Consider the following 14,771-nt stretch of genomic DNA (forward strand, 5'->3'; position numbering starts at 1 on the left):
CCTGTAGTACTACACGTGGCTGTGACTTCACTTTGTAATCAGTGAGAGGAGATACAACATGCTACGGCTCACCGACAGCCTGCAGGAATGTCTCTAAGTCAATACCATAGAGCTGCAGACTGAAGAGTCCCTCCAGCTCTGCAGAGAGGCTTTAAGACCACTGTGCAAACACAGGGACTCACTTTAAATGAAACTCAATTTCTTTTTTACTCTATCTTTACCAAAAAGAAGGCCAAAGTAGTGCTAAAGACTGGGAAGTGCCAGACTACAAGGGCAGGACAGTACACCGAGCAGGGGACAGAGGAGCATGGGTGGTGCACCTCCCCACACCCCATGTTTCAGAGTCATTTGTCGTGAGTCAGGAGTCTTGTAATTAGAAGGAGAGAAGGGCTTGCACTGACTCCCATCTGCCTGGTGCCTAATCTCGGAATACTGCCAACCCCTACAAGCTGGGGACCCACCACAAAAAGCTGTTCCCACACCCCCGCTGACAGGCACCTCAGCTCTGAATGGGTACCAACCGTCACCTTCTGTTCCATCCCCTGATGCTGCCACCCTTCCACTTCTACCAGGCTCCAGGACTTCCAGCTCATGCAGCTGGTTCCTTTCCCAAGGTGATCTGTGTCCTAGGGACAGCCAGCAGTTCTGAGCCTCACTTCATCCTGTAGTTTGGCAGGCTGGCTGCAGTGGTGGTGGTGAGGATAAGGGTTTAAGTGAAAACACCAGCCCCTAGCTGGGCATGGTCGCACACACCTTTAATCTATCATTTAGGAGGCAGAGGCAGGAGGATCTGAGAGTTCTGGAACAGAAAGGTCTACATAGTGAGACCTAGGCCTGCCAAACAACGAAACCCAACCTACCCACCAACCGATCAACCCAGAAACCACCACCAAAACCAAGAAACAAACAGAACAGAGCAAGACAACTTTCTGAACAGTCTGTCTGTCCAAAGCTTCCATCTAGTCCCTAGGACAGATACCAGACTCCAAGACAGCCAGCCATTCTGGAGTTTCTCTTCTGTATGCTATCCAGTGCTTGATGGTGAGGACTTTTGTTCTTCTTAAGTATTTCATGCACAGGTTTCAAAAGATGTCACTACCTGTCCTGTGCCAAGGCCACTGACAGTGGTCCATGCCCATCTGGTCCCCCATGAGGGCTCACTTATCAGGCAGGAAAGCAAAGCTACTCACCATTCTTATCCAAAGACATTTCTATGTAATAAGCCCGAGTGTCCACTGTCCTGTTGCTTCAATCCTGCGACCTCTGTGACTGTCAGTAATTCTTTCTCCTAAGCTACAAGTTAGATCTCTACTCCAGGGGTCTGACTGTGGACACTCTGCACTTGGCTGTTAGTGGCCTAAAGCTAACTACAGCTTCTTCAGGGAAGTGGTGGTTTCTCTTCCCCAGTGTCCTGTAATGCTCAACACAGGTAAGCTACCGTCTACTGCCCAACCCGACACCCGCATCTCTCCTAGAGGCGCAGAGCACATGCATGAACTACACAGCGAACAGGACAACTTCAAGACATGTGCACAGACCACATCACTCTCACTTGTCTGTGCACTATCAGCACAGAGACTATCTGGAGTGTTGAGGCTCTGGAAGCTTCCCCTTGGTTTTCACAACTTCCTTAGCAGGTCTCGGCTGTTTGAAACACAAACCTCTACGTCCACAGCTGAGTCAAGGAAAACAGTCCAGGGCAGGGTGGGGCTGGGACAGAGGTTCAGGCGGTCACTAGCACCAGCACACTTGGAAGCCTCTAAGCAGCAACACCAGGCTCAGACAAGGCGCTTGTCTCTGTAGCCTAGCCACATGCTGTAATGGATAGTGGAATGGGTTGCACCAACAATTCTCCTGCAACAACGTGCCTTTGAACTTGTCAAGGAACAACTGGAGTAAGGTTGACACACACCTATAATTCCAGAACCTAGGAGGCTGAGGCAGGAGGAATACCATGAGTCTGAGGTCAGCCTAGGTGATACAGCTGTTACCAGGCCACTGAAGTCTACCTCACAAGACCCTGCCTCGGACACAAAACAAAACAAAAAGAAATGAAAACAAAGCCAGTAAGCTAGTTTTCCAAATACCACCCTAAAAGCCACAAGTACCCAACTTACACAGTTTTGATAATCCAGAAAGAATAATCCAGAAAGACTAAGGGACACAAATCACAGTTTCTCTTTTTAGTGAAATGTTCCTATTCAAATAAGTCATTGTTTTCTGTGTGAATGAAGATGTTCTTTCAAAAATCTACTTCCCATTCTATTCTACTTGGGCAGGCTTTGAACTCACTCACTGGCACACAGAACAGAATTCATCTTTCTTGGGATGAAAATCAAATGTGCCTGTTTCCAGGCAACTCCTTCCCCTCCTACCACAGAGAGCCCTTTCTAAGATAACAGGAGGGAAAACACCATCGCATCTCCCAGTGTCTCGGTATCTATGGACTGTCATTACTCTGGCACAAACTCTTGACTTCCTTGGAGAAGTGACAAGTGGCAGTCTTGAGATGGTGACAGTACTGGCAAGAAATGCCACTCAGCTTCCTCTGAGAGTCCAGCAGGCCAGGGCACTGATTTGCCCTGCACTTTGGCTTTGCCCTCAAGGCATCCTTCAGCATGGTGCTTCAGTTCTGTCCCCAGAGTCTCTGCTGGTTTATCTAGTTCCTTGTTCTCAATTAGAAGCATGTTCCAGGCCCACAAGGCAATGCTTTGAGACAGATGTGAAAACCACAGCAAGTAGGGTAGTGGTATTACAGGAATCCAGCATCCAGGGATGTTGGGAAGTGGCCTATAGGCCTAGGACAGCCCTAATTCATGGGACTCTCAGTACTGCCCCTCCTCCCTAAGACATCTGGCCTTACAGGCACTGTCTGCTTGGAAGGCACATTCCACTCTGTGTTCCCTGACACGCCTGCCATGAGACGGGGTTCTGCCCCCTACCCTTCTCACCCTGTGGAAGCTATGCAGCTACATGGTAACTCTAAAGATCCCGAGTCAGGAATTCTCCATTTCCACAACAGCCCCTCAGTCTTCTTGTGATGTCACTCCACCTGCCCAGATGAAGTCTGGTCCCATTCCTCCCCATGCCAGGCTCTTTCCTTCCTGATGTCTCAGCAGCCCTCATTCCCTGGTGTCCTCAGGGCTCTGCCAGCTGCCTCCCCCGCTCCAGCAGCTCATCCATTGATCTCTCACCCCCATGGGCCTACCTCTGTGGCAGGTCCTAGCATTGTTAACTACTGGAAACATTTTTGAAAACCTAATTTCCCAAGTTTCCCCCATCTTTCCTGAGAGGAAGCTTAACTTCATCTATTTTTCCAGTTAGGGTCATGGAGAAAGCATCATCCTGACTCGGCTCCTTGTGCCTGGGTCCCTTCTGCACCAGCACCCCTGCAACCCTGAGCTTCTTGCACTTCAGTTAGAAATCTACCCACCACTTTCCTAGATGCTCACCCAGGTTTCTCCTGTTCCTCTTGAATCCCTCACCTCACCCCAACCCCCACCATCTAACCAACTGAACTTTCTCTCCCCCATCTCTCGGAAACAAACACTCCACTTTTCCCTCAAGGCCTGGCAGGCTCTGGGAATCTTCAGCCTATAAGCTACGTCCCACTCTAGATAGTGACTGTGGTCCCAGCATTTCGTCCCTCCCTGCCTGCACCACACGAGCTGAGTCTTACCAAGTGCCTCCCTTGCCCACTCTCCCTTTTTACTACTTGACTTCTGCTCTGTGAAGCAAAGCTCACTGAAGTGTTCTTCCTCACGGCTGGCAACTGCTGTCCTCACCAGTGCCCCTGACAGGGGCCACTTCAGTAGACAGGCCTCCAGGGCAGCATCTGTTTCTCCTGCATCTGCTGTGGTTTGTCCCGCCATCCTCAGATGGGAAGTCCCAGTGAGTTCTGCATAGGAAGGTAGAGCAATCCACAAAGCACACAAGAGGGTGCTTGTCATAGGCCAGCCACAGCCTGCACAAGTCACTGCCCCTCCTTGTCTCATTGGCTTGGCTCTCTCCATGTGGTGACAAGTGTCTGTCACAGGATCATCATGCCAGCTTTATGGATACAGGATCTATGTTTTCTCTCTTCACTACAATGACAGCCATGGGGGAATTCTACTGCACTGACCAGTTTACTGAAGAACTGACTGCCTGAGGTCCTGGCCCAGGTAGGAGGGGACCTGTGGTCCCCGTGGAACAGCGGAGTGCAATCAACTCTGCTACATCCTTAAAAACTCACCACAAGCATGCTTTTGTGTCCACTACTGTCCTGCAAGTTCCCAACCGTCTGGAAGCTATTTTTAGGTGAACGACTACAGCCATGAATGGGAGCTATTGACAGAAACAGTCTCCCTTACACTCAGCCTACACTTACTGAGCATGCTCTCTGAGCTAGCAGCTGTCAAAGAATAAAGGGCAGAACCCCTGTCCCCATGGAGCCGGTTTCTAAGGCCTGAAAAGAATGCCTATCTAATTTCTTGCTTGATGCCTTCAATAAAAGACTGTTTTCCTTGGGCCCTGCACTGGCGCGCAGAATGCTGAAGGGACCCCATGTGCAGCAGGCATGCCAACCCCACAGATAAACAGACTGGGCCGGGGGGTGGGGGAGGACTCATCCACAGACAAGAACCATGACTCTGTGGCCTGTGGAGGGTTCCCTCAGGGCCCGGGGATTGAGACTAATGGGAAAACAGAGGTGTCACTGTGTCATGGGGAGAATAGTGCAAGAGTCATCTCACACTAAGGAAGACATGGAAGTACTCCTGGGTCTGACTAGTGAGACAGAAAGCAACCCTAACATTTGTGAGTCCTTTATGTTCAATCCCACCCCCCAAGATAGGGTTTCTCTCTATAAGTCCTTTGGCTGTACTGGAACTCGCTTTGTAGACCAGGATAGGCTCAAACTCATAGAGATCCACCTGCCTTCACCTCCTGAGTGCAGGGATTAAAGGCGTGCAACCACCACTGCCCGGCTTCTTTACATTCATTCTTAGATGAGAACAGAAGTGAACCAGTCACTGTTGAGTACCCTGGGATTCACAGGGCACAAGACCCCAAGGGGTGGGGCTATTCATGCTCATATAGAGACCATGGCAAAAGATAACTCTGTAGGTCTGGTCTCTTCTCTTGTAAGAGAAGGCCAGGAGGTCCCACCATCTTCCCATCTGCATCTTGCACATGTGCCAATGTCCAAACACTCCATGGCTCAGGGAATGGAATCTGCCCTGTCCAGCTTTCCTTTCCTACTAGTGGGACAGGTACTGAAGTGGTACCCTCTAGGAGTCTGGCCTCTTCACCAGGCTAAGAGAGTAAGGTATACAGATGCCTGAGGGACCAAATGCTGGGTCAGAAAACAGAGCTGCAGCACATGACTGGGCAGCCCACGTGGAGACTTGCACAAGGCTGATGTAATCAGGCACCAAGAAGACAACACTGATGGTGAAGAATGATGGGCATCAAAAGGGGGCAAACCCCGCGATCGCAGGAGACAGGAAGAGGCCGGGAAAGTGGCCTTGGCTTGAGAACCGAGTGGGCTCGACTGACAGCCGCCTCATAGGCATACTGATGGGTTTCTAGTTACTTAGATTCTGCACACAGGCACCTGCAGTATAAGTATTTATGCCCTGAATCCCAGATCTTGAGACTTCCTGGGAACTGTTTAATATCCCCCCCATCTAAAATACGAGCAGTCAAAGTGTGTGAGGCTTCTACACTAAACTTCCTCATTCCCCATTGCTCCTCCAGCCTGACGAGATGTCCCTCAGCCCCACCCTCAGAGTCCACCACTCCTCCCGACTGCCTATGAAGAATGCATTTCATTTTGTATCAATTAACAGGCAGGACGTCAAGGAGATTGCTGTCTGTGGCATTAAATATAGGAGAGAAGCAAGGTGAAGCATGGTAATCAAATTTAAAAGAAAAAAAAAAGCCAGTGCCCCATTACTCCATGTTTAGATCTGCTTTGGTGAAGGGATCCCCCAGGTATGGGTTGCTGAGCCAGGAAGGGCTAGTCCATCCTATGTGTTCAATGTTGGCTATTAGTTCTTCCCAATCGGGCATCAATGTTCAACACATACCCCCCCAAAATATATAACATGAGCAATAATGATCACAATCTGAGGTCTCTCGGAGCTCTGGCATGTGAAGTATGAGTCAAAGAAGCAGTTTCACTTTTCACTCGGGGAGCTGACAGGCATGACCAGAGGGAGAATAAAATAACATTCCACTCGCATAAATATCAAGCAGCCTGCTCGAGACTGATGGGCCAGGAATGTATTCTTAGCTATCATTCCGGCAGACAGGCCCAAGGACACTCATAACTTATTTTACAATCATTTAGTTTCAGCTCAAGTGGAAAACGTGACAACTTATCTCTGCCGACAAGATGCTATATCGAACCTCACAATTAACTCTCCTCCGATTATCTGCCCAGCCGATCATTAGCTGAGCCCATCTCAATGGACTGTTGTGGGGGGCTCATCTAGGGAAGGGCCTCTGCCAGGTATGCAGACGGTTTCTAATATCCAGGCACATTCCCACATTCAGGGTATCAGCTTCTCGCTCCCACATCCCATTGCTTCCAGGATGTCTCTGCTGGGAGCACCTGAACTCTTCAATAATCACTCTTGCCACTGTTTCTCACATGTGAGTCCCAAGTCATAGCCTGGGTCTTCCAAGGCCCTGGAAGTTGACGATTCAGACAGTATGGCGGACAGAGAGGGCTTCCTGAGAATATCTCTTCCCATCGTTCCTCAGGGGTATGGTTGGGAGACAGGATGATGCAGCCAATATAATCCAGATGAGTGGCTGACGAGATGGCTGGTCATCAACCAAAAGTATACAAACTACTTTAACTTGTGTCTTCCTAAGAATCACATTTCCATGAACAAAATGGGGGAACCCAGACAACAGGAGAGAAAGGAACAAGGGGCATGTGCACCATGCGTGCTGACGGCTCTGGTGTCCACAGGTGCCCTCACTCACTTCTTTGGCTGTGTTAGGTACAACACACCGCTAAAATCTTTTACTTTTTTTTCCTCCCTGTATTAAAAGAATTCAGAATTTTCAAAGAGCCATTTGGCACTGCCAGGGGGAATCCACTGAGGGCTAAGGCCTCCACAAACTCAACAGCAAGTCATTGTGGGAAGTAGAAAATTAAAGGCCACTTGCTTTGATCCAAGGTCAACAATGGGAGACTCATTTGGATCTTTAATAGGGCCTCCGTCCCTTCTGAGGCTCAGAGGGATGTGTCGGCTGGTAAATAAAGAAGAAGCCACCTTTGCCATTGGAGGAAATCACAACATCCCGGGTCCCTGTTAAAAGGTGAGTGTGAAGTGAAGTTCAAACCCTCGCCCGGAGCTTTTGACGGAGCTTTCGGCGGGAGGAGGCTGACTTCACTCCCACCTCTGAAGATGTTTCAGAGACTGCCATTATTGTGTGCTTCCCTTTGCAGCGCACGCAGGGGTATACAATGTCAGAAGGGGCAGCGGGACACGGCGGGGGGCGAGGAAGATGACAGGTGTTGGGGGAAAGGGAAAGACAACACAGTGTCAGATGGAGTTACAAAAACGGGGAGGGAAGGTGCACAATAGGAGGGGCCAGCGCAGAAAGAGGGTCCAGCGGAGAATTCCTTCCCTGGCCACTTTCAATTACACCTCGAGCTCTGCAGAGGAGTTGAATTTCAGAGAGCTGATGGTTGGCTAGATGAAACTCTCAATGCCAAATATGCTCATAAGGCCCCTTCATGCACGAAGTGGGCTCACTGTTTAGTGCCCAGGGTTTCTCTTCTCAGGTAATGAAAATGGCCCAACGTTGACCTGAGAGAGGTTGCAGAGATCTGGGGCTGTGTTCGAAACTATTAAGTTACACTCCAAATCAATGAAGTAAGTTATGTGAATTTCACCTACAAAGAACTAGATTTTAAGAAAAAGAAAGAGAGAAAAGGGAGAGGTCATTGTGTTAAACACAACAAGGCAATTAACGAAAAAAAAATCCACATTGTAGTCTAGGGAAGATGGTGAGGCATCTGAGCTGGGAGTCCCAAGTGGTTTGGGAATCCTTGGGAAGAGAAGACAGGGAAGTGGCTGCCCTACTGGAACCACATGCCAGGCTGTTGGTGGCAGCTTCCCTGTGTCACAGCCCTATCAGACTCTACTACTGCTTTGTACGCTGTGGGCTGCTGCGTTTCTTTTGGTTCTCATTCATAACCAGAGGTTTTGGGAATGTTACCCCAGGGTGAATGTGTGGGCACCAAATAGCAACCCCCAATTTCAGAGGACCATACAGTGGTCAGGGAGGCAGGATGCCAGAGGAAGCTTACAGAAGGGGTAAGACTGCGCCATGGAGGGAAGAAATTGTCTATGCCAGTCAGGAGCTGATATTTAAGGGTCAAAAATCAAACCGTCCTCTAGCTGATGTTCAGCTGAATGCAAGCTGCACAAAGTTTAAATTAATCTAGTGTACTTGGAAAGACGTAAAGGCAGTCTGAGCAGGGCTGGGAGGAGGGAATGAAATCATTTCAAGAGATTCCCACTCCTTTCCAGCCTCATCTCTTTTTACATAATCAGCCACAACCATTTTTCAAGTTTGGTGCTTACAGCTGCTAAATTACAAAGAGTCTGTTTCCCATGGAGGGCTGCCCTGGCTGAGAGACCAGGCCTGCCTACGAGGAGAAAACTTCACGAGTTAATTAGATGTGTGATTGCTCTTTGAGAGCATGATTCTGATTCCACTGCCTTCCTGAAACTTAGCTCTCAAGGAGTGAAGAAGCGGTGCTCCCAGCTGCGGCTGAATGCAGGCTGGTTTTAGGGGCCAGGCCCCAAAGTCTCTGTCCAGGGTCCTGAAGATGTCCAGTTTCTAGTTTTGTGCAAAATACAAAAATAACTTGCAAAATACGCACATACGCCAGAGTAGCTGCTTGCTCGCGGCCATCTCTTCACCTGTCACATTCTGGTGGTGCTGCAGTAGTTTTGTGCAGGCCTGACATACAGAAACCCAGGTCTGAAAAGCAGTCTAGCTGTTTTTGATATTTCATCCCAATAATTCAGGGTTAAAACGTTATAAAAATGTAAGCGATCAGATTCTTTCTTTTTTCCTTTTCAGATCACAGGCCTTGGTTGGCATGATTATTTCCCACTGCTTGGATGGGCTTCATATATACATTTAAGTCATGAAGGCAACACTTCTATATATTTAAAGATTAGGTCAGTCTTTAAGACACAAGTCCAAGAAAACTGGTACTTACAGGGCATTGGATGCACGCCACTAAATTGTTTCCAGATGTCCAGAGCTTTTCTCTCCTTTGGGGATAGTCAGGTTATCACATGACATGGTTCCAGTAAGAGAGGCAGTTCAAATCCAGTCTGACCCCTGGCTCTGTTGCCGTGGTTACAACACATAGTTTAACTTCAATTCCCTCCCATGCGAAACAGTCAATCCTCAACTCTGGTCATAACCTGCCTCGCCCCCACCTGTTCTACTCTCTACAGGGGCCAGGACCCCCCTACCCCATGAAGTAGTAACATATGGACCTTCTGCCATGTGGCCAGTCAAGTACCAGATGGATGGATGGATGGACAGACTCACTCTCTCACCAAATACAGGCTCTGCAAGAGGCTGTATTGCCCAAAGCAAATAAAACAGGAGCTCTAACCTGCAGTGTGGATGTTCTTGAGAGCAGTTTAATTCATATATAGTCTCCGTTAAGGGATGGCAAAGATGACTGAAGCCTAGGGTTGGGGAGACCTGGGGTGAGTGGGGAGGGTGACAGCAGCATGGTGCAGCCTCCCTTAGTCCTGAAGACCATGCAACACACAGACTGCGTTCCCCAGCAAACACCACTCAACACAGCCTCTACACATCCCAAACCAGACACTGCTTACGCTAAAGAGTGACTATTTCACAGGGAAAGTCTTGGTAACTACTAGAGAGGCTCTTGGGCAATCTACCTTTTAGAACTGTCACAGTTAAAGCTGAACTTCAGGAGACCGCAGGCAGTCCCCCTCCCCGTTCCAGTAACCATGGGGTTGGGAGCTACTTCCCTTCAATTCTGCTTTGGTTTCTCAGGCTTCCATGGCTGTCTTACATATTGGCGTTTCCCTACCCTCTTTATGTTTTCATATATATTTATGTGTATGAGTGTTTTACCTTTATGTGTGTTTGTGTATCAAGTATGCCTGGTGCCCAAGAAGATCAAAAGAGGGGCATCAGATCCCCTGGAGTAGGAGTTACAGATGATTGTGAGTAGCCATGTGAGTGCTGGGAACGAAACCTGTGTTCTCTGACAGAGCAATCAGTGTTCTTAACCATTGAGTGATCTCTGCAGATTCCTTCCTTTTATTTTTAAACTTCTTTTAATGTGCCTAGTATATAGAAGACATCCAGCACCAAATAGATGTTTAATTAAAAAAAAAAAGAAACAAAATATGCCAAGGGCTGCTGAGATGGCTCAGTCAAGAAAATGCCTGCTTTGTGAGTATAAGGACGCGAGTTCAGATCCCAACTCCTGGGTACAAGCTGAATGTGACAGTACATGTCTATAACCCCCTCTGGGGGTTCAGAGACAGGAGGACTACAGGAGCCCATGGGCCAGCCAGTTGAGCCAAAGTTTCCAGCTCTAGGGCCAGTGAGAAAGACCTTGTCTCAAAATAAAAGATAGAGAATGATCAAGGAACCCAAATTTGACCCCTGGCTTCCATGTATGTGCATACATGTACATAAACACACACACACACACACACACACACACACACACACACACACACACCTCTGCAAACCAAGATAAGTGTAGCAAGAAGAATGAAATCAAGTCTTTGACGGAAGGAGAAACAAAGATACCCAATATACCCCTACATAATAGACTCACAGGTGAACATAAAACCTGGGGCTTCTAACTACCAGTTGATAAATCTGCCTATATGTCTTTAGAGCCAGAGCAATGTGGACAACAAATTGCCAACATATTATGATGATGAATTAGAACTTATTTTCCCTTGGGGGTTACATGTAACCTTTCGTTATGTTTGAAGCTAACTGTGGAAAACACTAGTGTTATTACTTTTTTTAAAAAATGAAATCAAATGCTAATTGGTAAAATCTATCCTCCTTGCCCATATTCAAGGAAATATCACCTTGTAAACATCTATGAGGTTTGAAAGCCTCCTATGTGATTCCTAAACAGGCGGCAGGTGGGTGGGTCATGAAGTGGGAGCCTCATGCTTCCCAAGCCTTTGCTGAGAGTGGGTGGCAAACTGCAGCCAGAGAAGACAGAGATAACATCATGGTGTCCGGTGCCTCAAAAGGAAGACCTGGCCACTTGAAAGAGGGCCCCGGTCCCTAGCCTGTCTACCACACCTGGGCTCTGACAATCGCCCCAGTCAAGGGCTGGAGGTTACTCAGTGGGACAGGACAACCCTGCCCTTCAATTTCTGCTCATGGGGAATGCTTTGAAGATTTTAGTTCCTCTGGGAATTCAGCTACAGTGACCCTGAACGGACAGTCCTACAGCTGCAGCAACAAGGGCGGGTGAGGCTCAGCTTCAGAGGACCACAGCACGAAGCCTTCAGGAAGGGCACGTGTGGAAACAACAGAGAGCTGCTGATTTAACAAAGACACCCCTGTGTCACCCTGCTCCCCTGACGATGTGTGTACACGCACATGTGCAGGGCAGCTCTGTCTTGGGGCTGGGACGTCTAGTGTAACAAATCCACATGACATTATGGGTTACAAAACAAAAACCAAAACCAGAAAAACCAAACCTGAAGCTAGATGGACTGGCACGTGCCTGCTCTGGAAGTTGAGTCAGGATGGTGGTTTCCAGCCTGCGCCACAGTTAGACCCAGACTACACAAACAAAGGAAGAATTCTTTAATGCTAAGCCTCACAGCCTAGCACAATCCTATTTTTCACTGTGATGGACTGATGTGCAAACTCGGAGGGTCTTTAAAGGGCCAATGTTTATGTCACTTGGCAAGGTGCCTTCTTTCAACAGATACAATCTCTTAATGATCTAAATGATCTTGATAAAGATATACTTAAAACACCCCCTTTACACGGTAGGGATTTGTCGTATGAAACTTAGAAAAGAGTAGGTGGAGACTTCTGCAATAACCCCTGAACCACCCACTCTTAGAATTTTGCTAGCCTGCTAATGACTGTTTCTTACTTCATATAGGTGTACACACATCGTCAGGGGAGCAGGGGGCTGAGGCTGGATCCTGAGGAGAGCGCCAGGTCTGCCCACCCCTGGCTCTGACTCTGATGCTGGAGCAGCACGTGCACTTGAACAAAGAGACAGGGACACGAGGGTCATTTGGTGTGTTAACCTAGTGTAGTCATCTGGTGTGCTGGTCCGTTTACACCAAATGCAACCAGCGTGGAAGATGCGAGATGGCTGAGCTGTTGGAGAGAGCAGTCTTCTGAAATGACTCGGTAACGTCAGACCCACGTGTCCTATTGTCTTTCCCACCCTGCAGTAAGAAATGGGGATGACCTAACAGTGAAGAGCACATCCTGTTCTACCACCCACATGGTACAGCTCATAACCACCTGGAACTCCACCTCCAAGGAATCTGATGCCCTCTTCTGGCCTCTATAGGTTCTTGCCCCCACACGAAGCATATACTCACACAGCTGCACATTATATATATAGTTCAGGATACAGTCCCTAAGTTCAACACTGATGTTTAATAACCAGGCCTGTGATGGGATGGAGCACAGTGGTAGAGGGCTCATCTGCTATGTGCAATAATTTGGGTTTGATTACCTTTGTACAGGAAAGAAATTGAAGGTTAATATCGCTTCTGGCACAGAAGAAAGAGTAATTTAGCATTCATGCTAGACCACTCAAAAGAAGAAGGGACTTCATTTGCCCTAGTGAACTTCTTTTATTCCTAACACTGATTTAGGAATTTAGGCTTTGTTCTAGGAAATAAAGAAGGAAAGAAGGAAGGAAAGAAGGAAGGGAAGATGGGAGGGAGGGAGGGAGGGAGGAAGGGAGGGAGGGAGGGGGGAAGAAGGAAGGAAGGAAGAAAGGAAGGAAGGAAGGACGGAGGGAAGGAAGGAAGGAAGGAAGGAAGGAAGGAAGGAAGGAAGGAAGGAAGGAAGGAAAAAGAAGGAAAAAAGGTACATCTATCAAACTGTTCCAAGAATCAGGGTCAGATTTCTTGGGGTTTAAAGCATTTTCTTCATCGTGGCTAAAATTTTGTCAATACACTTCAGTCAGACCTGATGGTTGATCTTTGAGAAAATTGCCTTAAAAATCAAACGAAAAGATAAGATTGTGTTCCAAAACATAATAACTGACATTTCCTCCTTTTTCCTTAAGCAAAAGGCCCAGCCCGCTGTGGCTGACAGCAGGGTCAGGAGTGGGTGCAGCAGAGGTGGGATCTGGGATTGCTATCCATCAAAGCACACCTCATTCCCATTCCTCTTCCCCACGGCTGCCTTTGATCCCCAGGGTGAGGTTGAAAGCACCAACTACCTGAAGCCTCCCCAGCCTAGGAGGACCCCCCTCCACCTGCTTGCACACACTGCACCCTGTTTCTGACTATATTCCTAGAATGCACTACCCTCCTCTGCTCCCCGTACTGCACAAGGCTCATTTTCTCTTTTTCTATTCATACCTGCCTGCACACCTGGGACATCCTCTAGTTTGGTTTTCCCAGGGTCCTGTTGATTGATAACTATAGTGGTCTTGATGAGCAGAAGGAAGCTCAGTTATCACCAGGTGAGAAAGCATTCCCCAGGTTAGTAATCTGGGTCAGGTACCAGGGATTTCTTACTCCGAACTCATTCAGGTGCACCAGGACTACCATCCAGACCAGACGTAGCTGTCCACTGTATCTTCTGAGTGCTCAAACTCCAGCACAGACCTCATCATGATGATTAATACTGTCTAGTTGACACAATTTAGGATCACCCAGAAGATAGGCCTCTGGACATGACTGTAACATTGCTTCTAGATCAGGCAGTCGTGGGAAGAGACAACCTAAATGTAGGCAGCATTGCCCCACACAGTGAGGGTCTGGGACTGAGTTAGAGGTGACCAAGCAGCAGTCATTTCTCTGCTCCCTCACTGCAGACGCCATGTGACCAGCTGTCTCCACTCCAGCCACTGTCTCCCTGCAGTGATGGCTGAACCACGCATCTGTGAGCCACTGTCTCCCCGCAGTGAAGGCTGAACCACGCATCTGTGAGCCACTGTCTCCCCGCAGTGATGGCTGAACCACGCATCTGTGAGCCACTGTCTTCCCGCAGTGATGGCCGTACCATGCATCTGTGAGCCACTGTCTCCCCGCAGTGAAGGCTGAACCACGCATCTGTGAGCCACTGTCTCCCCGCAGTGATGGCTGAACCACGCATCTGTGAGCCACTGTCTCCCTGCAGTGATGGCTGAACCACACATCTGTGAGCCACTGTCTCCCCGCAGTGAAGGCTGAACCACGCATCTGTGAGCCACTGTCTCCCCGCAGTGATGGCTGAACCACGCATCTGTGAGCCACTGTCTCCCCGCAGTGAAGGCTGTACCACGTATCCGTGAGCCAGCTAAACCCTTTCTTCCTTCAGCAGCTCTTGCCATGCATTTGATGACAGCAGTGTGACAAGGAACTGAGGTACTCACACAGCCAGGCAGGCCCTTACTAGCAAAACACCCCACTTTCCCAGGAAACAGCTTCATGGCTATTCTTAGTGTCTCCCCAGTTGGATCAGGGCTACAGAAAAGGAGGCAATAGGTGTACATTCTTTCATCCAATTCCTCACCTTTGTGGCAGTGGGGA

General features: G+C 48.5%; 1 protein-coding gene across 8 annotated transcripts in view; it reads right to left on the reverse strand.

Moving 5' to 3' along the window:
* The window catches only part of Agap1 (ArfGAP with GTPase domain, ankyrin repeat and PH domain 1), a 457,719-nt gene that overhangs the window by 111,792 nt on the left and 331,156 nt on the right, over positions 1-14,771 (reverse strand). The window lies entirely within an intron of this gene.

The sequence above is a fragment of the Chionomys nivalis genome, chromosome 2 (assembly GCF_950005125.1).
Source record: "Chionomys nivalis chromosome 2, mChiNiv1.1, whole genome shotgun sequence".
In the NCBI taxonomy this organism is placed as follows: Eukaryota; Metazoa; Chordata; class Mammalia; order Rodentia; family Cricetidae; genus Chionomys; species Chionomys nivalis.